The sequence below is a fragment of the Dermacentor albipictus genome, unplaced genomic scaffold (genome assembly GCF_038994185.2).
Source record: "Dermacentor albipictus isolate Rhodes 1998 colony unplaced genomic scaffold, USDA_Dalb.pri_finalv2 scaffold_24, whole genome shotgun sequence".
Taxonomy (NCBI): domain Eukaryota; kingdom Metazoa; phylum Arthropoda; class Arachnida; order Ixodida; family Ixodidae; genus Dermacentor; species Dermacentor albipictus.
Window position 1 is genome coordinate 4,598,861 of NW_027225578.1, and position 20,205 is coordinate 4,619,065.

A 20,205-nucleotide genomic window follows, 5' to 3' on the forward strand; every position below is an offset into this window, starting at 1 on the left:
TCTCCTCATTCAGTGACATTACCCTATTCTATAAAATGTCGATGTGTATATTTCCACCCCCTAGCCTAAAATTGGACAGGTCTCCATCGGTTGACTTGGTTACGCCTTCAAACTAGAACTTAGAACGACAGGAAGCTGAGCTAGTTGGTAAGGATTCATTATGCAAAAAAAAAGGTGAGGCGTGCAGACAGGACACACGGGAAGAGTGGACAACACGAACGCCGACTATCAACTGAAGGCAACACTGAGGCGAAAAAAAGAAAGAAGGCACGAAACTCATCTGCGCAAGCTCTGGAACGGTATCACCACGTGTCAGTCGGGTACATGTGCCGGTGTACGTCAGAGATAGCTGTTAAGGCACTTAATCTCTTCCTTATGTGAAGTAATTGAAGGCTGACTTACGTACGCACTTCCACCATTATAGATATGCCATGCCTCTACCATAAGACCAGAGTTAGATGAATGCGCGATATTGTCCATTTCATATTTATTTTTATTCTCTTTTTCTCCCACTCTCCTCTGGAATCTTTTAATCCCATTCCCCATCCCTATACAGAGTAGCATGCCAGCGGTTATATACGCGCCGGCAAAAGTCTGTTTTTCTAATAAAGAGCCCTCTCTCTCTCTCTTTCTCTCTCTCTCTCTCTCTCTCTGCAGGCACAAGAATGAAGATACGCGTCTTACGGTAGAGTCATGGCATATCTATAATGGTGGAAGTGTGTGCGTGAGTCAGCCTTCCATTACTCTACATAAGGAAGAGATTAAGTGCCTTAACAGCTATCTCTCACGTAGACCGGCATACCCGACTGACACGTGGTGATACCATTCCAGAGCTTGTGCAGATGAGTTTTGTGTATTCGTTCTTATTTTTTCGCCTCAGTGCTCCCTTCAGTTGATCGTCGGCGTTAGTGTTGTCCACTTCTCTTCTCTTGAGTGCTGTCCGCACGCCTCACCTTTTTTTTTTGCATAATGAATTAGACTTTACACGAACCTGGTGCATTTCAACCACATGTTTCCGGAATTATACCTTGATGCCAAATGTAAATTATGTAATGATAGAAGAGACACCCTAGAGCATATGCTCTGGGATTGCAAAGTAGTTACGAGGGGAATGGCAGACCCCCCGGATGTGAACTAGAAGCGCGATGGAGAGCCGCACTGACTAGTTCAGATCTTCAGGACCAACATTGAGCCATCCAGCAAGCCCGGGAAGCTACCGAGAGTCACGGTCTGCCTGCTGACCCCGGCGCGACCTAGACCCAGAGCACGGAGCAGACACGTCTCTCACATCGGCTCCGTCTTTTTCGATGTTCCGCTGGCCAATTTTTCGAGGTACGACGATTTCAAGCACATCATCAGATTCGTGAAGTTGCCCAGACTCGACTGATACGAAGTTTCGAGGCGGGAACCAATTCTTGACAATTTTATTGGACTTTCTCTGTTCACCCCACTACGTGCGGAGCTAAGCCTAGCGAGGAGCAGGGCCCATTAGGCCTTGCCGGCCTACGCGCCAGGGGGACATGGCAGACTCCCGTATGGAAGACGAAGAGGACAACAACGAGGAAGATTTCGGTTGGCAAGTGGCTACCGGACGACGATCCCGTGCTGGAAAGAAGAGCAGCAACGCGGCGAACGCGACGCCAAGTACCTCGCAAGCGTCCGGCGGCAGCAAGGGACCCGCCACCAACACCGGCTCGATCAAGTACCGTATAGTAAAGGCATCAAGGATGCCCCAACTGCCCGAGGAGCATCGGAAAATTATAATCAGGCCACGAGGAGGACTAAATTTGAGCAAAGTAAGTACCACCGCTATTGGAACTGCAGTGATCGAGGCTTCAGGCCTAACGGCAGAGCAAGCAAGTGAAGACATGGTGTGCCCCAACTTCACGCAAAATATCGTGGTGGTGAGCACGCCAGAACCAGACCATGCGGCAAGGTACGTGAGAATGAAGTCCTTCAAAATTGTGGAAACGGAGTACGAGGTCAATGCGTACGAGACGGCCCCGCACGCCACGTGCAAAGGGGTGATTCGACAAGTCGACATCAGGGACTCCCAGTCTACTATCACAAGGAATATCGTGCATGAGCGCAACCCGCTCGCTTTGGCCGCCAAGCGCATAAAGACGTCAGGCTCAGTCATCGTCCTCTTCGATGGACTGAAAGTGCCAAACTTTGTGCGCTACGGACCGACCTTGTTGAGATGTTATCTCTACAGGAAACAATTTGATGTGTGCTTCACTTGTGGTAGGGTAGGACACCGCTCGGACGTGTGCCCCACGCCGGACTCTGTTCAGTGTAGAGGGTGTGGAGCCCCCAACCCACGAGCGGACCACGTTTGCACGCCCAAGTGCAAGTTCTGTGGAGGAGACCATCCCACCGGAGACAAGGTGTGCAAGCAGAGATTTCAAACACCCTATGTGGTACGAGCTCGCCGAAGGGAACGCGCCCGGTCACGATCGTCCACGAGGGAGAGAAGCCGCTCCAAGTCGGGAGGATCGCAGGTGCAAAGGGAACGCGCCCGGTCGCGATCGGCCGCGAGGGAGAGAAGCCGCTCCAAGTCGGGAGGAGCCCAGGCGCTCTTAGAAGATGGAACACCCGGTGCCAAGCCGACAGTTGGGACCGCCTGGGCGGATAAAGTAAAAGGTACGGTGAGAATCGTTGGTGGCGCCACTACGCCGGCGGTGACTGAAAGCAATGATGCCAAAATAGAACAGTTGATTAGGGAGGTACACTCTTTGCGTAAAGCTAATGCAGAGCTGACCAAGCAGGTAGCAGAACTGAAAAAGAAGGCACAGCCGAACCCTGCCAGCGTAGCAGTAGCAAGACCAGTAGGTCAAAGCAACGAACCAGGCGAGGGAGATAACTCCCCCGCCCCGAAAAAAAGAGCAGTAAGCCCCGAAACTGACTCGGTTTTCGAAGTCCTTAGCGAGCTGAAAGAGGTAATCAAAGAAATTAGAGAAACGACGGAAAGGACTAACTTTAAAGTGGATAAACTATGGAAATGGAGGTTAACGGCCGAACAGCGATTCAAGAAACTCGAAACGAAATGCGACGACGACGAATTCTTGCCGTCAGAATCAGAAAGCGTAAAATCGCTCTCCGGAACGTCAGGGGGCGCTCCAAAGAGATCGATCGCGGGTAACAGCAAAATTAACCCATTCAATAATCATGGATAGCGCCCACAGTTTTAGTGTGTGGCAGTGGAATTGTCGCGGATTCCACAACAAAAAGGCATCGCTGCGCCAATTAATTAGATCGATGGGGGTCAAACCAAAAGTAATTATGCTGCAGGAAACTTTAGCGGACGAAGTAAAGCTAACCGGGTACAAATCGGTTTGTAGAGAAAAAGATTCCGGAAGGGGATTGGCCACCCTCGTTGACAAAAAGCTACCCTTTATCGAACATGATATCCATCTCGGACTGAGTAAAATCGAGTATATCCTAGTAGAAGTCGTACTCAAAAGGCACAAGGGCAGGGCGCAGAATATCTTCTGCCTGAACATTTATAGCAGTCCCACCTACAAGAAACAAAGCTTTAGGGCACTTTTCAACAAGGCACTCGCAGTCGCAAAGAGCTCTCCGCTCATCATCGGAGGGGACTTTAATGCCCCCTACCAAGCGTGGGGATACGCTTGGAATACAAAGAAAGGTGAGGGGTTATGGAACCTTGCCACGGACCTGGGACTGTGCCTGATCACAGATCCGACTTTCCCCACCCGCTGTGGCACGTCCACGTGCAGGGACTCTACGCCCGACCTAACTTTTGTCAACAACTCGAAACAAGCTAGTTGGGAAAACTCGGGCACCGATCTAGGCAGCGACCACTATATCATACACATAGGTATAGGTATGCCGAAGCAAGAGACTAGAACCTTTCGGTGCACGGACTGGGACCTTTTTAGGAAAGTTAGAGCGAAGAGACTAGAATCGGAACCGATAGAAGCGGGCAGACAGTCCTTCCAGACCTGGATCAACCAGCTCGAAGAGGACCTCAGGGAGGCCACTAAAGAAATTAAGACAGAAGAAAACATAGAGAGCATGGACAGTAGGCTCGCGCATCTGATCGAGGCCAAACAATCCATTCTGCAAAGATGGAAAACGCAAAGACTGAACCGAAAGCTCAGGAAAAAGATAGCGTTGCTAAACGGACAGATCGAGGAGCATTCGAGAACGCTCGTGAAACAGCAATGGGACGAAGTTTGCCACTTGGCAGACGGCAGAATCAAACATGGAGGCAGTTGGAACATCCTCAAACATCTATTGAACGAGAGCGACACTAAGTCAAACAAGAGAACAGCAATTACAAAACTGGTACATCAAGTCAGCCAGTGCACGACTCAGGAGGTAGTCATGAGACAGCTCGCGGACAAATATCTCCCGCTCGAACAACCGGGCGATAGCGACGAACGCGTGGAGTACATGGGAGGACCGTGCGAGGAAATGGACCGCGATTTCACCGAGGGTGAGGTACGGGCCGCCCTCCATGGTCTCTCTAGTAGATCGGCAGCCGGACCCGACGGTATTACCAATAAACTCTTAATGAATCTAGACGATGAGTCGATCACTTTCGTGACGGATCATTTCACCGAGTTGTGGAGAAAGGGAGACTATCCGGAGGAATGGAAGATAGCTAACACCATCCTCATACCAAAACCGGGCAAACCACTCCATCTGGATAACCTACGTCCAATATCGCTTACATCGTGCATAGGCAAAGCTATGGAACACGTTATTCTTAACAGACTCACTAGATACGTCGAGCAAAATGACATACTCCCGTATAACATGATCGGTTTCCGCCCCGGACTATCGACTCAGGACGCCATGCTCCTGATCAAACACCAGCTCATACACGTTAGCCCGGTGCACGCGAGAGCGATTCTGGGACTAGACGTCGAAAAAGCTTTCGATCGCATAGAGCACAAGGCCATCCTCGAGGTCCTGTCCGAGCTGGGGTTGGGCGAGAGGCTACACAGTGTAGTCAAGGCGTTTCTGGGCGGTAGGCAAGCAAGCCTCACGCTAGGTGAACTAAAATCAAAGGTGATGAACCTGGGAAACAGGGGCACCCCGCAAGGGGCCGTACTTTCGCCCATGCTATTTAATCTAGCAATGACCAGAGTCGCGAGAAAACTGGAGAGCATAGAAGGTATACACTTTGCAATATACGCCGATGATATAACCATATGGAGCGCCAACGGTAACGTAGGCCAAACGGAGACCAGACTGCAAGAGAGCATACACGCCGTGGAAAGCACGCTAGGCGAGATGGGACTCAACTGTACGGCGGCAAAGTCGGAGCTTTTGGTCCTAAAACATCGACGCAGGGGTCGAAGACCCAGGGGCTACGTCCCCGGGGAGGAACCCAAGATTATGTTACGCTGTCACGACGGATCCGCGATCAGGCAGGTGGAAAATATTAAAGTTTTAGGCTTCCACATATCAGCGGGAGGTACCAACCTGAATGCCATTCAGCACATTTCCAACAAGACGGACCAAGTCATCAGATTACTAAGGAGAATCACCAACAGACACAGAGGCCTGGGTGAGGACAGCGCTCTAAGGCTAGTGCATGCCTTCGCTCTATGTCACTTCACCTACGTGGCAGGTCTATTTAAATGGTCGCAGGCCGAGCTGAACAAGCTAAACACTCTGATCAGAAAGTTAGTGAAGGCTACCCTAGGTATACCCATCAGCACCTCGAACGTGAAGCTCATGAACCTAGGCGTGCACAATACGATAGAAGAGATGGCGGAAGCGCAACAGATGGCGCAGCAGGAAAGACTGACGAAAACGCGAGCGGGCAGGCTTATACTCAAAGCGATAGGGACAGACCCAAATAGATCAATGAACCCGAAGGAATCCGAGGTAGAATTGAGCGCGAAACTTAGAGACGCGATCAGAACCACCCCCCTCCCGAGAAATATGCACCCGGAACACAATGTTAGCAGGAGAAAAGCGAGAGCGAAAGCTTTGTTGAAAGAAATTGAACAGCTAGGACAACAGGCGGCCCTTGTAGACGCTGCCTGGGTCAAAGGCAAAGAGGCCTACACCGCCGTGGTGGTCGACAGCCGGGGCGAGGTACGGGACGCCATCACCATCTTCACTAAGGATTCCACGGTGGCGGAGCAAGCCGCGATTGCTCTAGCCATCAGGAACCGTAAATGGTCTTTCATCTATAGCGATTCCAAAGCAGCAATTAAGAGCTTTGACAAAGGCTATGTAGCTGGGACTGCGGCTAAAATTATCCACAAGGTCGAAAGTATCAAAACTGAAATCCGATGGTTTCCTGCACATATGGGACAAGTGGACGAGACTCGGCCCAACCTCAACGAGGTGACGAACGACCTGGCACGAGGACTTGCTTGCCGTGCCGGTCAGAACCGAACCGACGCCCACTACCATTCCGGGGAACATAAAGATCACTTACTAACTTACAACGACATAACTAAATATTACTACTTGGGGCGTAGGCAATTCCCTCTGCCACACGTTAAATTGAACAGGGCTCAGGCAGTGACGCTACGTTTACTGCAAACCGGGACGTACCCCACTCCGTATTTCATAAATAAAATTCACCCAGAAAGAGAAATTAGGACAGAATGTAACGTGTGCGATGGCATCATTGACATCAGACACATGCTGGCGGGCTGTCCCGCGACTCTCGCCGACCCCGAAGAAAAATGGCTTTACTGGCACAAGTTCATAACAAGCTCTTCATATCAAGATCAGCTACGGGCTGTCCAGAGGGTCCACGATGACGCCATAAGGCTCGGCCTGGCGGTGCCGACGTGGACGCGGCCCGCCTCGGTCTGAAAAGACCGGGCTTCAGGACGCTAATAAAGTTTTTTGAATGAATGAATCAGTTTGCAGGATATTATTTAAAGTTGTCACACACGCACAAGGTGGTTCACGTAACTTGTGTCAAGGATAAAAATGATTAACTGCAGCTGAATGAAACCAATGGCATATAGTTTGCCGTCAAGTGGCGCTCCTTGGAGTATTTTTTATATTCCGCTTAATTAAGATGAATTGCAAAAAAATTTTAATATTCACTGCAGGGCCAAATGTATTTCTTTGTGTTGTAGAGGGGGTTCAGAAACGACCGATCCAATGTTTTGCGGCAACGTACATGCTGCATGGCGATTTTTTTAGCGTTTAAGAAAGCCCGCGAAATATGAAATAAAACCACGTGACAGCTTGCGCGCTGTCGTAACGCTTTCAACCGTGCGTCGAGCCTATCGCTTATCAGATAAGACGGCGCTTCCTTTCTGCGTGCCACTGCCAAAAGTGCTGACGCACTGTGAAGCCAAGGCCTGAACTCGCGCACAACTTTCAGTGGCAATTATGGGAAAGCTACGGGCGCGTGGCTGCTGCAGATGTGTTACGGCGCCAAGTAGTCCGCCAGCGTTTGACCGTAGAGAAAGGGATTGAACAAAAGCGGACACTCGGTGAAAATTGGAAACAGGAAACACGTCACGCTATAGTATTAACATCGACGAATTGGGGTCGCGAGCATCGAAAAAAAGAAGAATGTGAAGTGAGATTAACAGAAATTCTTTTATTTTTTTTGTTCTTTCCCGGAAAAATTAAAAATATCTGCGTATAAATTAAATTAAACTTTTCGGCTTACTTCCGTTGCCTAGCGACAGGTGAATCGGCGAATGACGAGCCAGATGTTTGCGTCATTCGTCAGACACACCGCCGAAGCGAGAGAGGCCGGCCGCGCATCTGAGCGTTGGACTGTTTGGGCACCCGTCTGCCTGTTTTTTTTATTTTGGGATTTAGCCTGGTTTGGTGACCTCCCGGCGAATTATTGCGTTCATTCGGAACATCGACAAGGCAGCACTGCACTATTGGACTACGGAAAGGTGAGAAACTTTGTTCGACAGTCTGCGACGCACTTCAAGCAATTAGGCCTACTGCCCTGCAACTAGGCTAGACTTGTGACGCAGTTAACGAAAAACAGCGTGGCCGATGTGGAGCAGTTAATTTGAATTAAAGAATCGTACTGGGAGATGTTTGCGACGCTTCCCATAAGCCCCAATATTGTTTTAACTAATTTCGGTAGTTTTTGGGCACGCTAGTCGCACAGGGTGCTGTTGACGCAGTTTCGCGTGTACTGAATTTTACTGCGACAAGTTTTGACGCTTTCTCTGACTGCCAACATTATTGAAACTAATTTCATTACTTTTTGGGCTACCTTTCGAGCACAGTGGGCGCGCCTGGTGCTGTGACTCTGTTAGCGAAAATCAGCTCGGCCGTGGTGCGCGGTTTCGCGCTTTAATGCACTGGCAAGTTCATGGCGCTTTTCTTTCTCTGACGCCCAACATTGTTGAAAATTATTTTCGATACTTTTATGTTATGAGGCCCGCTCGCCGCGCTTGTTGTGACGCAGCGAAAAGCAACTCGGCCGTGGTGACAGTTAGTTTGGCGCGTACTGAATCTTACTGCGACAAATTTGTCGCAATTTTTATGTCCCCGCAACAATTTAAGCCTTCTTTCGGTACCCACGCTTGTCGAAAACGCGACAAGCAGTCGTCAAGAGTGATAACACGGGAGTGCGTTGCTTGCGCCTGCAGAACGCACACGTGATAAGCCAAGGAGCTCAAACGCCAGGAAGTAGTAACTCGAAAATTCTGTCTTCTAAACGGCACCCACGCATTTTGTCTTGAGTGCGAGTAGAAGGAATTCTGCGAGCGTCCAGCATGCTCTGGTTGAGAGCCTATGTTGTGGCCACCTCTGTGTATTCGTAGCGTACTATCGCGTCGGTTGTGGCCAAGTTCGCGAAACGCGCCGTTGCCCGCGCATTCGTGCGATTAAAGTGCAGGAAGTAAGTATTGGGAAGAGGGGAATGCTTGGAATTAGAATGTGTTTGTGGTATGTACGGTATTGCTTGGGATGAGTCGGGTATTTTCTACGCTGTGTGTGTAAATACGAACTGCCTTTGTGTGTAATGCCGCCCACTCACTACTTTCGCACGCTTCGCCTCTACAGGCATTATTCCTAATGTTAATACCAAAATAACGCTTGTAATTTTTTCAGCTCACGTCGTCTGGTGGAGCTTCCTACGGAAACTACTGCTGCTTACCTGGTGCCACAACGCTGGATGAATGCACAAAAAGCCCGCGACGAGCATTTGCAAAGAATAAAATAAACGTTAATTTTTCCACATTTCACAAGGTGTCTTGCGTCTTTGTGAAATTGCACCTGGCAGATATTCAATGGAGGCTTGTGAAGATCGTTCGCAATCAATTTTACTTAATAAAATAATTTGCAAATAAATACTTAATAAATAAAAAATAAATATGTGAATAAATGTTTGCTGCAAAAGCAAAAAAAAAAACGGAGCCGGCGTGACGCGCACCAGCTAGAATTCAAAACGCGCGCGCACAAAACCGAAACCGGAAGTGTGCTTCAGGTTTTAACATCCACGGCTTGGTGCGCTGCAGTCAATTCGGCCACTGGGCGCTATGGGAGTGTCCGCTCTTGTTGTATTCCTTTCTCTATGGTTTGACAGTGCTCTTGGTTGGTCGGAACAGACGCTGAATCGACACAGCTTCACGTGCAACGGTTTCGCGTTTGCGGGAGAGAAAAGCCGCAAAATAAATAAACTTCTTCATTCAGTGCTGTGTTTTACCCAACTGTGGCTAATAGGGCGTTTATGTTTTCTCTTCTCCAGCTGAAACTAACGTGGATGAAGACACGGGGTGCTTTTCAGAAGGGCTCTCACTTGTGCGCGCTTGGCCTCCGTAGCTTTATCTTCATTGCTAGAGGAAGTTGTCCGCGAGTATATAGCCGCGGCCGCTCACTTCGCCATAGTCCGCACGCACGCTTCTTTCGCTCGAAGCATCCGTTAAGGTAATAAAGAATGTTACTCGCATTAATAAGGTAAGCGTAAATGAATATCCACGTCACGTGTTACGCATTACGCTTGCAATATTATACCCTTGAGCTACCAAGGCGACTATCCTTCTACGTGCTTTCCCGGTATTCGTGCATGTTTTGTGAGTGTTAGACAGTGCCATTCACGACCATGGGCTCAATTTATTATTGAGGGCTAAATTTTAGCCCCATGCGCTGGCTTGGCCAAGTTAGAAAGGCTCAATTAACGTACGAATCCCGATGAACATTTTATCTATACAGTTGATTCACGCAAGATCCAGAATACGTTGTCATTAGTGCCTTTTTACCGTATTTTACTCGCAATTCAGTAAATTAAGGGAGAAATAACATTTGCGAGGACAACGCATCTACAAATAAGCACATACTGCAGCGTACATCCTTTTCTCGTGTTGATGGTTTAAGATCTCCCTGGGTGCTGTGGGAAAGAACAAGGCGAGAACATTTCTGCTGAATTCGTAGGCAATGAAAGACAACACCCGCGAGAATGAGCCGGCCATAGATGTCTAACATGTGGATGCGTTAAAACCATTCTGCAATATCTCAGACCTTGTTGGAATGCAAGTTTGCTCCAATGTAGCGTCGGTAAGAGAGGTCACAAACTCGTGTTATTTACGGTATCGACAAGGCATTTATGATGCTAACTTGCCAAGACATACAAAGGAAGCTATAGATGGAGCTGTTATCACACATGTATACAAGCTTCTTTCGTCGCCAACTCATTGTGGGAAGGTTATGTCTTAATCCGCGAAACGCTTCTGTTGTATCTCAGGGGAGGGGGGGGGGTCATTTTGGGCATGTAATTTGTTCTTCGGTGTCGATACCGCTCCAGTACAGAAAATACATGGGGCTAATGTACGTGACCAGTCTATGCTGTTGCGGCACTACGTTATGTGGGCATAGAGTAGGCATGGGATGGCAGCAATGGTGCAGATCTTGCTGAGACCGTTTGTCTTTTACATCCAAATACGTCCACTAATCGGGCTGTTTCGTGTTTGCGCCTGGAACCCATCCGACGGAGCGTGTACCATGTCCTACCTTGCTGAATACCCTACCTTTGCATCAAGCAGCGTGTTGCGGTTCCCTTCTTTGTCTGCGCCCGCCGGAGGAGTCACTGGAATCATCGTACCGGATCTTGTCATCAGACCAACGGCATCGATGCATGCGTCACCCTGTGGTGCGCATATGAATCGGCCAACGATGACGACCCTCGTTAGTGGGCATGTGATGGCAGAAATGGCGGCAGACTTTGCTGAGACCGCTCTTCTTTTACATACGTGTTGGTAACTCATCATCATCATCATCAGCCTGGTTACGCCCACTGCAGGGCAAAGGCCTCTCCCATATTTCTCCAACAACCCCGGTCATGTACTAATTGTGGCCATGCCGTCCCTGCAAACTTCTTAATCTCATCCGCCCACCTAACTTTCTGCCATCCCCTGCTACGCTTCCCTTCCCTTGGAATCCAGTCCGTAACCCTTAATGACCATCGGTTATCTTCCCTCCTCATTACATGTCCTGCCCATGCCCATTTCTTTTTCTTGATTTCAACTAAGATGTCATTAACTCGCGTTTGTTCCCTCACCCAATCTGCTCTTTTCTTATCCCTTAACGTTACACCTATCATTTTTCTTTCCTTAGCTCGTTGCGTCGTCCTCAATTTGAGTATAACCCTTTTCGTAAGCCTCCAGGTTTCTGCCCCGTAGGTGAGTACTGGTAAGACACAGCTATTATACACTTTTCTCTTGAGGGATAATGGCAACCTGCTGTTCATGATCTCAGAATGCCTGCCAAACGCACCCCAGTCCATTTTTATTCTTCTGATCATTTCTGTCTCATGATCCGGATCCGCAGTCACTACCTGCCCTAAGTAGATGTATTCCCTTACGACTTCCAGTGCCTCGCTGCCTATTGTAAACTGCTGTTCTCTTCCGAGACTGTTAAACTTTACTTTAGTTTTCTGCAGATTCATTTTTAGACCCACTCTTCTGCTTTGCCTCTCCAGGTCAGTGAGCATGCATTGCAGTTGGTCCCCTGAGTTACTAAGCAAGGCAATATCATCAGCGAATCGCAAGTTACTAGTTGCAGCGGTGGCGTAGAGGTAGAACACCCGCCTCGCGTGCAAGAGGTCCGTGGTTCGAATCCCGGTGCCAGTATGTTCCACCGGATTAAAAAAAAAATCCGCGTGTTGATAAAAATTGCATAAACAGGCCTGGAGTGTGGCCTGATCCCGGTGACCAGAACCGGTAACGCACTCCCTCACCAGAGCAGGATTGGCCACCCTGGTGCAGTACTTGGCCACAACCTCCTATATGAACAACACAATCAGTTGGTAACTCGGCTTCCCTTTACTGTAAGAGCTCTTGCAATCGCGCTTTGCTGCTCGTCCCATGCCCTTACATGTTGTAGTGTTTGTTTATCGACTGTGTAGATGTTACAAAGTTGCTTGTGATGTCCGGTGACATTGAGCTTAACCCTGGCACTTCTAAACCTGATCCCAGTTGTGGCACTAGCCTGGTTTTCGATGCCATAAACTCTCTTGCTACTAAAATGGATGTACGTCATGCTGAGTTAATCTCAATTCTTGATGAAGTGAAAGCCAACCAAAAATTACTTCAGGAGCGTGTTACCAGCATGACTTCCAGATTAGCGTCCTTCGAGGAAAAAGTTGTTGCATTTGAAGCTCAGCAGGAACATGTTCATATCCAACGCATCATTACTAAAACCATGAAACGTGAGAATGCATCGGTCTAATCTCACCTGGACGATTTCAAGGACAGGTCAAGGAGAGATAACTTGATTGTATATGGTATCGCCGTTAGTGCCACTGAAACTTACACGGAAACAGAAAAAAAAGGTTCGTTCAATTCTTGTGGAATCTTTCGTGCTGCAAATACCCGTAGAGGAAATTGGGCGTGCGCATCACTTTGGTGCTTTTGTAAATAACAAATGTCGACCAGTGGGCATCATTTAAAGGAAAGGCGAACATGCTAACATAAAAGAAAGAACTAAAAGGATCTAGGGTATTCATTCAAGAAAACTTCTGTCAGGCAACTAGAATAACTAGGAATACGTCAATTTAATTCGGGAAGTCCACCGGTCAATTGGATCATCTCAGGTACAACTAATTGTTCATCAACCAAACGTGCTACGTGTATTGCTCACTAACCGATGCTGTTTATGAACTTCAGCAGAACAGTATTGCTACTACCAGCGGTATTATAGGCAGCAGAACAATAAACTTCCCTGCGAATATGCCCTCCCCTGTTTCGAGGAGTTAGCATCTCGTGGCCGTACAGAATAAGCAGGACAACGATTACTCTGTACAGTTCACTCACATCCGCTCCATCATGAAAAAGCGCGATGCCCCGTCTGTGCTGATCGACACGTGTAATGCAGATATTATTTTAGTCTAGACCTGGCTTTCAGATAAAATTGAAAATTCAGTACTTTTCACGTGCAGTAAGGATTACAATATTTATAGAAATGACCGAATAGGACAATGGTGGCGGTCTGACCTTGATCGGTGTTTCATCTGATATCCCCTGTCTTGATATAGGTATCCGTTCGCAGATTGATTTCATCTGCTGATGTATTCACATAAACAACAAAGACGTAATTTTTGCCGCTATATATCGGCCACACGATAGTACGTCCACATTTTGCAATGAACTATTTGACTGTCTTAACCAAATCGTTGTTGAACGCCCATCAGCACCAATATTCTTGCTCGGCGATTTGAATTTCCCCGGCAATGACTGGGCTGTTGATTTCCCATCAGTGACTCTATCTTCATCTCAATGTTCAACCTTTCTTCATATATGTTCGACCTTTGGCCTTACCCAGCTTTTTAAACAGCCTACCCGTGTCACTGAAATTTCTGCCAATGTCCTTGACTTCGTTTTCACGGCATCTCCTATTTCAGTTTCTTCATAATCAATTATACCTAGTTTAAGCGATCATTGCATGATTCATTTTGCTATGCCCTTACGCTCGCCCCAGCGTGTATATTACTATAGGAAAATTCATGACTACAGTAGAGCACATTTTTGCTCGATCAATAACGAGTTACAAAGTTTTGCCGATTTCTTCTTTCCGCAGTTCTGGGGAAGGTCCATCGCAGAAAACTGGCTCTTTTCAAAAATAAGGTTGAAACACTAATTGGAAAATGTATTCCGACTCGTCTGTTATCTCCATGCGATCGGGCTCCTTGGTTCACCTTTTGTTTAAAACTGCTTCTTCACAAGAAAAAACGCATTTTTCAACGCTTCAAGCTGTCTGGGGGAACCAAAGCGAAAGCTGCCTACGTAGCTACCACATCTGAGTAAAAATGGCCATCCGCTCAGTCAAGTATGAGTTTTTTTCTGAAACACTACCACATCTGCTCACAACTAAGCCTAAGTTTTGGAACGTTATCAAAGTGTGCAAACCTAAAGAAATGGTTCTAAAACTGACGCTGGATTTTCCGTGCCCCGTGAGCTCTGATCAACGGCTTTTAACACATTTTGGCTATATTTTTCTGACGCTATAACAGATACTTCCCCGTCCGCACGTGCCTTTACGTCCCTTGAGATTGAGCCAATTTTGATCGACGTTGATGGAATATGCAACTTGATTAAAAAAGATAAACTTCCCTCTTCGCCAGGTGTGGATAACAATAATTACAAATTTTTTAAGAGCACTGTAGCATATTCATCTGCTTTCTCCTCACATATTTTTACTCAGTCTTTGCAGAGTTGAACACTGCCGAATGACTGTAAGACGGCGAAGGTGATTCCAGTCCACAAGTCTTGGGATATTCACAACCCCTTAAACTATCGGCCGATCCACTTAACTTCTATTCCATGCAAGTTAATAGAGCATATAACCTACTGCACTTCGTTAGATTTTTCGAGTCTAATGACTTTTTTAGGTCACAGCAGCATGGCTTCCGTAAATATTATTCTTATGAGACTCAATTACTAACCTTTACTAATGATTTGTCTTGCGCTTTATATCGAGTGTCAGTGATTGAATGCATCTTCCTTGACTTCGCTAAAGCTTTTGATACCGTCTAACATCGACTACTATTACTGAAACTTAGCGCACACCATCTTGATTGCAGCCTGCTTAAGTGGATTGCATGGTTCTTGCACAAAAGAACACAGTATGTCTCTTTTAATGATCGTGACTCTAAATAATGCTATGTAACATCCGGTGTTCCTCAGGAGTCAGCCCTTGGGCCTCTTCTTTTTCTAATTTATATTACCGACCTGCCTAATTTTGTTACTTCTAATATAATGCTCTTCGCAGACGACTGTGTTCTGTACCGCGTAATTTCTAATGAGTCCAACTTCTCCGTTCTTCGATCTGACCTTAATAAAATTTCCTTCTAGTTTGACACATGGCTTGTGAAACTAAACATTAGCAAATGTAAAGCTATGAGTGTCTCGGAAATTTGACTAGTCCACTTCTCAAGGCGATGATCTTAACGGTTTCCCTCTTCAGTTCGTCGACAGCTACAAGTATCTAGGCGTCCATAACACTAAAAGCTGTCTTGGCAGAAATATATCCATTTTGTTATTAACAAAGCTATCTGTACCTTTGGTTTTCTGCGCCGAAATTTCCACCTCGCTCCCGTTCCGTAGAAAGTATTACTATATAAAACACTCGTGCTTTCAAAGCTCGAGTAACCTTCACCCATGGGGGACCCCTACACTAGCTCACTACCACATTCCTTAGAATCAGTTGAAAACCGCTAAGCAAGGTTTATCCCCTAGAAGTACTATTGCTTATGCAGCGTTTCTAGCATGAACCAACAGCTTGACCTACGTCTCCTTTCTACTAGACGTCGAATTTCTCACTTATGTCTGTTTCATAAAATATGCTACAGTAATAATGAAATAAAAAAATGACACTTTTTTAGCTTCCAAGCCATTTGTCATCCCCTTTTGATCATCGAATGAAAGTTGAGGGGCCTCAGTGTAAAATCAATGCATACCTGGAAGCCTTCATTCCTAAAACAAGTCGACTGGAATCACTTTCTCGCCTCCATCGTCGCTTTCACAGATCATAATGTGTTCAAGTCGGCTATCTGTGATCATATGCTGCCTCAGTAGTCATTTTTTTTTACTATTGCCACTCCTCGCTGTAATGCCTGAACGGCCTTGAGAGCAAATAAATGAAATGAAGCGTCTCGAACCCCGCTCTATATGGTAGCGTGGCGGAGGATTCGGGTTGAAGAAGTCAGAAGCAAGGAAGTTGAGAAAACCACAGGTTTATTGTTACTTGAACAAAGCTTATTTACATCGTTGAATAGAAAAACCAGAAAAAGGACAAATGTTTAGCAAGGAGCGTCTCGCTGAGCCTCGTCTCCATGGCCCAGAGCAGCTTCTTTTTTCTCCGCCCCGTCATTATGAAACCTCTGTTAAACCATCCCTGCTGGCAATAGCCAATCCCACACAGGTCACAACCCACCAGTACAACCTCCAATCAAGAAGCACAATCGACACTGTTGCAGACGGAATACCAGACCGGCGAGCACCCCCCCCCCCCTCCAAATTCCAGCGGGCGAAAAACGGCCGTGAGAATAGTGGACATCTTTTACTCCCAACTGGTCTTCTCCAGGTCCAGGAGTCCTTCGCTTCGTCTCTGCCTCCCATGGAGTGGCCTCTCTCTTCCCTTCGTGGCGCTTCTTCTCTGGCAAGGGGAGCTCGCTGCGGAAAAATTAGCAGCCTCCGACTATCTTTCCAACGTGGCTCTCACATGCTACTTTTGCGCGTGACAAACACCATGTTGTATACTGCAGTCATAACAGCTTTCTCCCCCGCCAAAAAAGTCGCGGAGGTTAGCAGTCACTGGCCACATTTCGATGGAGGCGAAATGCGAAAACACCCGTGCACTTAGATTTTGGTGCTCATTACAGAACCCCAGGTGGTAAAAATTTTCGGAGTCCTCCACTACGGCGTGCCTCATAATCAGAAACTGGTTTTGGAACGTAAAGCCCCATATTTTTTTATGCTAGCAGGCATCGCTGCTGCACGCAGAGACGACTTCATTTTCTGCTGATGAATGCCAGAAACTCGCCGTCGATTGCCACATTCTCGAGTATGTCACGGTCCTGATTCTTCGAGGTGTCTGTCAAGCTCAAACACGTGCGCAAGCAAGCGCTCAGCGCCCTCTGAACAAACGAGGTCAAAAGAGGCATGGCGATCTATCTTTTTTTAGTAGCTGTTGGCGAAATGGACGCACTCAAAACTATCTGGACTCGCTTATGTTGATAAACCAGACGTGCTACGTTACGCATCTAAACACACGACCTCCGAAGCAAATAAAACTCAAGTAGAAATTTCGAGTAATGGCGAAGAGCAACCCCTGACTGCTTAGAAAGAGCGACTATGTGTATCCGCGTTTCCATTCTATTTGCCCTTCTCGTACTCTATGTCAAAATTATAATGCTGTAGAATGAGGCTCCACCTCAGGAGGCGACTATTCTTTGATGTCGCGGTTTGCAGCCAGGTCAGGGGACTATGGTCCGTCTCTACCGTAAATTTGGCGCCCCTGAGATAGCATTGCAATTATTAAACGGCCCACAGAATACAAGCACATTCTTTTTCCGACGTGCAGTATGCCCTCTCACGAAAGCTCAGTTTTCCGCTCAGATAGAGCACGGGATGTTCGTTACCGTCGTAATCCTTCTGGCAGAGGGATTACTACGAGGTTCAGTACTCTGGCAGAGGACTGCACCTACTCTACAATCACTGGCATCGCACTGGACCATGAATTCTCGGTAAAAATCGGGAGCTCGCAATACCAAACGACTAATTAATATCGCCTTCAGGCTTGAGAGGAAGCTTTAGCTCGGGCCCAACTCCGACTCGGCCTATTCAAATTCATGTAAAACACATACATGCTTTTCTGAGATAACCCCTGAACAGATTTTAATGAAATTTGTCGCATTTGAGAGAGAACCTAAATTGTAGTGACTGTTGGAAGCGGAAGTTCGATTAATGTCCTGAATTTTCTTTAAAAGATTTTCACAAATTCGATAGCTTGGAAATAAATGGAAGCACGAAGTTTACAAATTCATACCTCTACGTGAAGAAGTGATGTCGTGGTTCTGGAAACGGCATTCATTATAACATTGAAAGCGGACAAATTCCATATATCATTTTATATGTTACGTCTAATTGTTACGTTGTTTACAAGGGTTCGGCAAAAGCTGTATTTCCATGTTGCGAAATTTTATGCGATTCATGTGTAACATATCAATTTTGTCCACTTTAGATGTACTATTAGATGCAATTTACAGAATTCTGTTATTATTTTTGTTAGTAAGTTACAAAGTTGTAAACTTGATAGTTTCGTTTTATGAAAGTAATCTATATTTGCCAATTTTTAATAAAAAAAGAACGACCTAAATAAAAAATTCGAAGCGAAAAGTCACTAGATTTTAAGTTTTCTTTTAAATGCAACAAACCTCGTCAAATTTCGTGCAGTGTTTGCCGAGAAAAACGAATTCTCCTTTTGCATGTATTTAGATAGGAGCACCCGAGCTAAAGCTTCCTCTTAAGAAAGCAGCTTCCTTCTTTTCGTCCCAGCCTACGTTTGTCGGTTCTGTCCCACTGAGAGCATCAGTCTGGGGGCTTGAAAAAGTTAAATATTCCCGCATGTAATGATTATAATACTCAGCGAGCCCCAAAATTCCTGAATGTCCATCTTAGTTTTCGGTCGAGGATAGTCTGCTACCGCTGATATTTCAAACTCACTAGGTTTCCTAAAACCTTGACCTATGTCTCGACCTAGGTAGTCCAGGGTCGCCCTTGCAAGACAATACTTGCCTTTACGGTGAGCCCAGCCTGACGCAAACGGCTGAGCACCACTGTAACAGGCACCAAATTATTTGCCATGAATCAGACAAGACTGCGATGTCCCTAAGTAGGGCACGACAAATGCTTGCCATCCCTTTATAACCCTATCCATGTGGCGTGAAAAACAAAAGGGAGCGTTTTTGAGTCAGAAGCTCATCACTGTCGGTTGATAGCTGCTTGATGGTGTGACGAATGACGCGTATCTGCTGGCTCGCTCCGTTATCAGTACTTGACAATGCCTTCGAGTAAGGTCTAGCGTAGTCACATAGGCTGCTTGACATGATTTGATTTGATTTGATTTATTGATTTCCATTTGCACACACACACACACATGTACAGAGGAGGGGTAAATGGAGGGGGATGAGGGAAAAAAGCCGCACAGACGCGGCTTGAGGTAACCTCACCCCCTTAGGTACAATATGGCTGCATGGGTAACACATCAAGCGCCATATAAATTACGTTTCCATAGTGGCCATAAAGCATTGCAGTTATGCAGTATATGAAAAAACAGTGAAATATTTCCACAATAACAATTCAAAATACACTGCGGCATTGAAATAATTAAATGATTTACACTTAGTAACATGGACAAAAAAAGAACATAGCATACATTATTAATCATTCACAAACGCACTCTAAAGAGGTGAAAGCAATAGACTTTTAAATTCTGGCGGCGATAAATGCTGTAAATTGTAGCCTGCTCTATCATATGAATTTAGTAATATTGGAAGGTTGTTACACAACATTTGACAACCGTAGTTAGTTCTAGAGTGCGGAACCTTCCATACTTCTGGTGTACGAGTTGAATAAAGGAATGAATTGGCGGATAGATTTGCAAGTTCTACAAGTAAAGTATTGTTACGTTTGGTACTAAAGTAATACTCGCGTAATAGTCTGCAGTTATAGATGTTATGGGCTGTAGCAATGTTGTATTTCTCCAACAGGTTTTCAGTATGGGCAGCAAACGGTACATTAGCGATGACACGTATTATTTTCTTCTGCATACGAAATAATTTACTCAAGTTGCCTTCATTTGTGGTGCCCCATACTAGATGCCCATAATGTATGTGAGACACAAATAAGGCATTTTAAATTAATAATTTTACAAAGACGGGTAAAGTATATCTGTAGCGATTTAAAACACCTGTTATGCGGCTAAGTTTTTGGAGTACAAAGCTTACATGGTCGTCCCATTGCATAGTACTTGTGAAGTGTACCCCTAACACTTTTGCAGAAAGAGCAAGTTCTATATTTTTGGATCTATACGCTAATGTTAGATCTGGAGGAAGACTCATGCCTTTGGTATGAAAAATTACAGCCTTTGTTTTCGCCGTATTTATTTTTGAACAGTTCTCTGTAGACCAATAGGATAGGCTGCACAAGAAGTCATTTGCCATAGTAATTAAATTTGTGCAAGAACCGGACGAGATGAAAACACATGTGTCATCTGCGTAAA